Raw genomic sequence first — 6,000 nt, forward strand, 5'->3', positions numbered from 1 at the left:
TGCTAGATCAGAGCAACACAGTGCTTCAAGTTTATATACCAGTTCGATGTTTTCTCTTAGAGTGTATATATCTCGGTTTTGGAACAATTACTTTAATATTTCTTTTATACGAGTAGAGTACGGGAGCAGTTGCCCATATGACTATCTGATATAAAATAAACAGTACATAAATCAAATATGAAATAAATTGTTTGGGCATACCCCACTTGAGTTTGCCAATTACAGGTCTGTGTCATGTTGTTCAGGAAATATCATACTGTATTATTGATTATTTAGTGGTCGTGTGGTACTGATTTATGTATTCTTTTTTTCAGATGGTGAGAAGTCGTAAATTATGAACTCACTTTCAATAATATTGATCTGTTTGTGCTTGCACAGCACTAAGGACCAAGGTGTTTTAATTATAATCCATACCATACCGTATTATAAAATATTTTCTTGCACTTTTCACGAACTTTTACCAACTTAAATCTTGTCTAAAAAGTTCTGAAATTTGGTTGGCCCGTACCACAATACATCCTTATAAATGCCTAGTAATTCTTTATGTACTTGTTTACTAGTGACACTCTTAAGCATATTGGTCTCTAGTAGTATTAAATAATGTAGATGTTCCTTGATAGGTGGCTATGGAAGATGACCGATAACTTACATGTACTTTAGCTGGGTGTGTGTTAGCAATACTTTGTGGAACAATAAAGTTTATTATTACAAATCACATACTTTAAGGTTTCGTTTGGCTGGACTCTTTCGGACTTTAGCTCTACGCTATAGTACCAGAGAAGTTAGAGATGGAGGATCCATAAGTCGTGGCTTCTCCTGGCTCTATGTTCATTTTGGCAGGAGAGAGAAAAAAGACTCCTTTGAATAGGTGCTGTTAATATTTTGTCCTTGAAATTGTTGTAGTTGTTTGAATGGGCAAGGCCTAGGAGAGAAGGGATGATTTAGGCTTTGAATAAGATCAGTGGTGGAGCTCGCAGTCAAACCACGTCATGGCGGCACTGGTGAGCGACGGAGCCTGTTGCGTCTCCAAGCAGTTGGATGAGACTTGTGTTGTTTGCGATCAATAGTTCAAGATCATGAAGGCTTGTGTTTGATTCTAGTTCTAGACTTCTAGATAGAGCACTACCATACAATTGTCGCATGTTTGAACATCATTCGAATGAGCTGAACTCTTCAAAAAAATTTCTTGGGCAAGGGGGCGCCGGCGCCCAGGTTGGCCGATGGGTAGCTCCGCCAGTGAATAAGATGGTATCTATAGGCGAAAACAAATAAGGCATGTACAATAGGATAGGCAAAACAAAAAAGTGAAAAACGATGTGTTGCAAATTGGGCCTCAATTGGTTCAGGAAAAAATGCATTGGGCCTCAAACCTAATCAAAATGGAAGCACAAATCTTCCCATATATGCAGTCAACATGGCCCCCAAATGTTAGTCACTTTTTACTTCCAAGACGTCCGCTTGCAAACGTGCCACAGCTTTAGGATGTGATATTTACTAAGATTTACCATTTTTATTGTGTTTGGTGATGATGATTAACGTTTAGGTTATGTTAGGATCCTCTAATTAGTAATAGTAAGATAAGGTTCTAGGTATTTGCGGATCAAAGTTTATGCGTTGTCTGCGGTACTGTTACAATTATATATACTGCTATATACTCCCTCCATCCCAAATTGTAAGTCATTCCAAGAATCTTGGAGAGTCAAAGCTTCTCAAGTTTGACTAAAATTATAAAAAAAATTACAAAGATTTATGACATCAAATAAGTATACTATAAAAATATAATTAACAAAGAATCTATTAGTACTTAGTTAGTATCATAAATGTTATTATCTTATTATATAAACTTGGTCAAACTTGAGATGCTTTGACTCTCCAAGATTCTTGGAATGACTTATAATTTGGGATGGAGGGAGTATATTGTAGCACCGAGTTGTGCACATGTGCTGTCGCACCGTTGTTCGTTCGAGCCATACAGTGCTACTTCATCCTCCTCTTCAGCTCACACTTATACCCAAACACTTGATTCACTTATTTTTATGTGGTTATATCAGAGTATAAGTTAAAAGTAGCGGGATTTCAGCCAACTAATAACCGCCCACTGGCCAGCTGTGAATAACCATTGGGCAACAAACTCACCACTATTAACACTTCTGTATCAGGGGCGGGCGCTTTTCTCCACTAAGAGCAATGGATGTTTTTTATATGTGTGATGAGCAAATATCAAATTTATCTTTTAGTTCCCAGCTTCTCATAGCTTCTACCACTACCTAGAAAATCCTTTTTAGGGGCGGCCAGTAACGTTCTGTAGGGGCGGTTTTGCCAGCCGCCCCTATGATAGGGTGGCTACAAATCGATTTGTAGGGGCAGCTGGTGTTACTAGCCGCCCCTACAAATCGATTTGTAGGAGCGGTTGGTACTGTAGCCGCCCCTACAAATCGATTTGTAGGGGCGGCTGATAACACCAGCCGCCTCTGCAAATCAATTTGTAGGGACGGCTACAGTACCAACCACCCCTACAGTACAATTTCCCGTTAAAAAAATCAAATTTACAATTCAAATTCGACCAATATATATATATATATATATATATATATATATATATATATATATATATATATATATATATATATATATATATATATATATATATATATATATAATTCAAATCAAGCATACTAACAATCTACAAGTGCCGTCACAGATGCCATGTCTGATGTCTCGTACTCCTACCGTCTACCAACTGAACCATGGCAGCATCCTCCAGCCGGCTACAGAGTGCCGAGGCAGCGCCAGTGATCCTCCGTGAAGGCCGCGTCGTGGTGGCGGAACGCGGCCTCGGCAGACACGAGCTGCACGTCGCGGTGGCGGAACGCGTCGCGGTGGCTTCTTCTTGGCAAGTCACAGACCTGATAGGCATAGGAGTCAACTATCAGAAAGGAGAACATGATAGATCTATAGGCAGTAGGGACAAACATCTCTATAGCCACACTTCCTACAAAATACATGAAATCATCAAGAACTATCGATTTTTATACATGAAAATCTTGCTTCTTATGGGTTGAAAACATGTGCCACCTCGCACATTCTCACTACACATATACAAGTAACCAAAGTATAAAGTTCTGAACTGCAGATAAGCTGCAGGCTGTGCACCTCCACCCTACAGATACCACATTGACTATGTAGAGTCCGAACTTATAGAAGGATTTGAAATACAGTTGGTCAGCTTGCATTGGGGACAAGCAAGCAAGAACTAGTGGTTTTAGCAGAAGGATGCAATCCTCATTCACTTGCATCTTCTCTTACGAAGCAAGCTATGGATTTGAAGTTTACCGAAATTATCTAGACAGGCTTCAATTTTTCAACAGGAATTTTACATACATAGCTAAACTCAACTCGTGTTTTTTAAGCACCTCAATTTCACAGTAGTAGTGAAAGCTTCAATTTTTCAGCAGGAATTTTACATACTACATAGCTAAATAGTTTATTAGCATAGCCTACTTTGCATGCTCATGCCATTGATGCCAAGGAAGTTGACTACAGTTTTCAACTGGATTTTTATTTATAATATGTCAAATTTCAGACTAAGTATGGACAGCTATGCAGATGCCAAACTATTAAATACTGAGATATGCATCTTCAAGAAAGATGTGAGTGAATAAACAAATGATAGAAAGATGCCAAACAATCATTCATGTGCAGCTCTAAAATTTCAACCAAGATGGAAATCATTATTATAAAGTAAAGCATTAATACATCCCTGCTACATACTATGTCATCCAGTATACGGTCTGAGCCAGATGCAATGTCTGCAGTACAGCAAAAAATTCAGAGAGATAACTAACCAGCACAAAAAAAAAGAAGCAATTTCCTGGAGACTGTCAATGTTGTGCAGTCACATTTTACGCTGAAGGTTCCCAGTTATTGAAACTAATCTTCAGAAATAGCAATTCCACAAACGGAATTCCCAGTTAATAATATAGTGGCTGAATTTATGTGCTTCCTAATAAAGTCGAACACCTGCGATCTGCCAATGGGCCAATAGAAGTTTCTCTGTGAGGAAAACAAAAGGAATACATTGGTAATAACAATTTAAGAAAGAAATCTTCGGTCTCTAATTACACATAATGAAATGCTACTAGCTAAAAGAAATCTTCAGTCTCTAATAGCTAACTACATATTGATTTCATCCCCAGCCGGCAAATAAGCAACCATCTTGTTAGTATTTATTTATCTTGGTATACAAGGCAGCACACAAACATTTGATTTGTCACATGTAATAAGAGTCACTGAAGACATTCTTAAAAATATGCACGCCAATAGAAAGTTCACTCTGTAGTACTTGAATGCAGTCTGCATTCAACATTCAGTCATCATTATCTAATTTTAGAATACTGAAACATCAACCAAGCCATCACTATCTGCTTGAGAATACTGGATTCACTACTTCTAGTAATTATGGGCAAAGAAACATGGATACTTACCCACCAGCACCTGTACTTACGCCACTTCTCGGAATTCCATCAAACACTTGGGCTGCATCCTGTACGAACCTTCCTTCCTTGGTATTCATCTGAACCACCGGCACACCACCACCACAAAACACGAAATCAACAAGCGAACAACCAAATCAGGCATCTGTATGTGCGAAAGGTGGTGGGAGAGGACCGGATCTGAAGGAATGTGTACCTCGCCATCGCGCCATAAGGGTACCTCGGCCGCCGTTGGAGGGAGGAGCTCAACCCGTGCAGACCTAGACGGACCTCTGATGTTGGGGCAATGGTGGGACGCGACGGCCGGAGCAGTAGGGTCGCCGGGTTGGGTCAGGCAACGAACCACCTCCTCCCCCCTCCGCTTGTGCCTCGCCTACAGGATGTGTGGCGGCGACGTCCACAGATGTGGATCTGGGCAGCCGCTTGTTGAGATGCGATGCGACGGTCCGACTTTGATCTGCTGCCGGTGAAGGCGACCTTGTGGGCGGCGGCGCGGCTAGGGACTGGGGAGGAGCCGTGACTCTGTGAGGGCGGCGGTGCGCATGTGCGGTAGAACAGGGCCGGTGCGCCGGGTTTGGCCGTGCCGGGGGGCGCCGCCGCCGGAGGGGAGCCCGTGGGGACGGCCGCTGACGGCGCCGCGGGCGAAACCCTAGGCTCCCCCGTGGGGAGGCGAAACCCTAGGCTCCCCCGTGGGGACGGCCGTGGAGGTCGCGTCGAGAGGGAGAGGGAGAGGGAGCGAAGGGGAGAGAAAGAGAGGGCGACGGGCCGGGCGAGGCAAACCGAATTTTATTGTGGTTCGGTATTTGCAGGGCGGTCGGTGATTCAGGCGCCCCTACAAATGGACACAGTAGGGGCGGCTGGTATTACCAGCCGCCTCTATAAATCCGATCTATTTGTAGGGGCGGCTGGTCTCTGGGCTACTGAACATGTCACTGTAGGGGCGGCTCCATCACCAGCCGCCCCTACAAAAAATTTGCCTCGTTGCTACAAAACGTTTTTCGCATACTGTACAATCGTACTCTGTATGCCACTTGTCTTTTATAGTCGCCTGATCTTAATTAGTTTGCCTATGTTGCCTTCTATATAGAGCTGAGTAGTTGACATGGTTTGCTGTTAGATGATGGTTAGCCTCTACTTATGGGTCCATGTATATGGTCGTGAACTCATCTACTAATATATTTCCCCCTTGATTTCAAGCACTAGGCATTTCAGTGAACACATTACCTTGCTAGTGCTAATTTCATTTGTGGTCTTCCTAAGCATATCATTACAAACAAATGCGTTCGGCTTAGGAGTGTTACCATTTGGGCATTCATAGCTTAGATGCCCCTTTCTTCTACAAGCATAGCATATATGGCCTTTGTTTGCTCTATGCTTGTTTTGCTTGTATGGACATCTATCAACCTTGTGGCCCATCTCATTGCATCCATAGCATCTTCTTGTAGCAACTTGGGCTTCCTTTCTTGCCTCTTTGTACATTGGACATTTCTTGGTAGGATGACCCAAT

The 6,000-nt window shown here is 42.3% G+C and overlaps 1 long non-coding RNA gene across 1 annotated transcript; it reads right to left on the reverse strand.

The window, feature by feature from the left end:
• Positions 1-2,642: 2,642 nt before the first annotated feature.
• Positions 2,643-5,124, reverse strand: LOC136485255 (uncharacterized). Its single transcript, XR_010766381.1, has 4 exons — positions 4,690-5,124; positions 4,485-4,573; positions 3,846-4,027; positions 2,643-2,906 (listed from the first exon to the last, which is right to left on the reverse strand). It is a non-coding gene; the product is annotated as an uncharacterized lncRNA (long non-coding RNA).
• Positions 5,125-6,000: the final 876 nt, after the last annotated feature.

The sequence above is a fragment of the Miscanthus floridulus genome, chromosome 10 (assembly GCF_019320115.1).
Source record: "Miscanthus floridulus cultivar M001 chromosome 10, ASM1932011v1, whole genome shotgun sequence".
NCBI lineage: Eukaryota > Viridiplantae > Streptophyta > Magnoliopsida > Poales > Poaceae > Miscanthus > Miscanthus floridulus.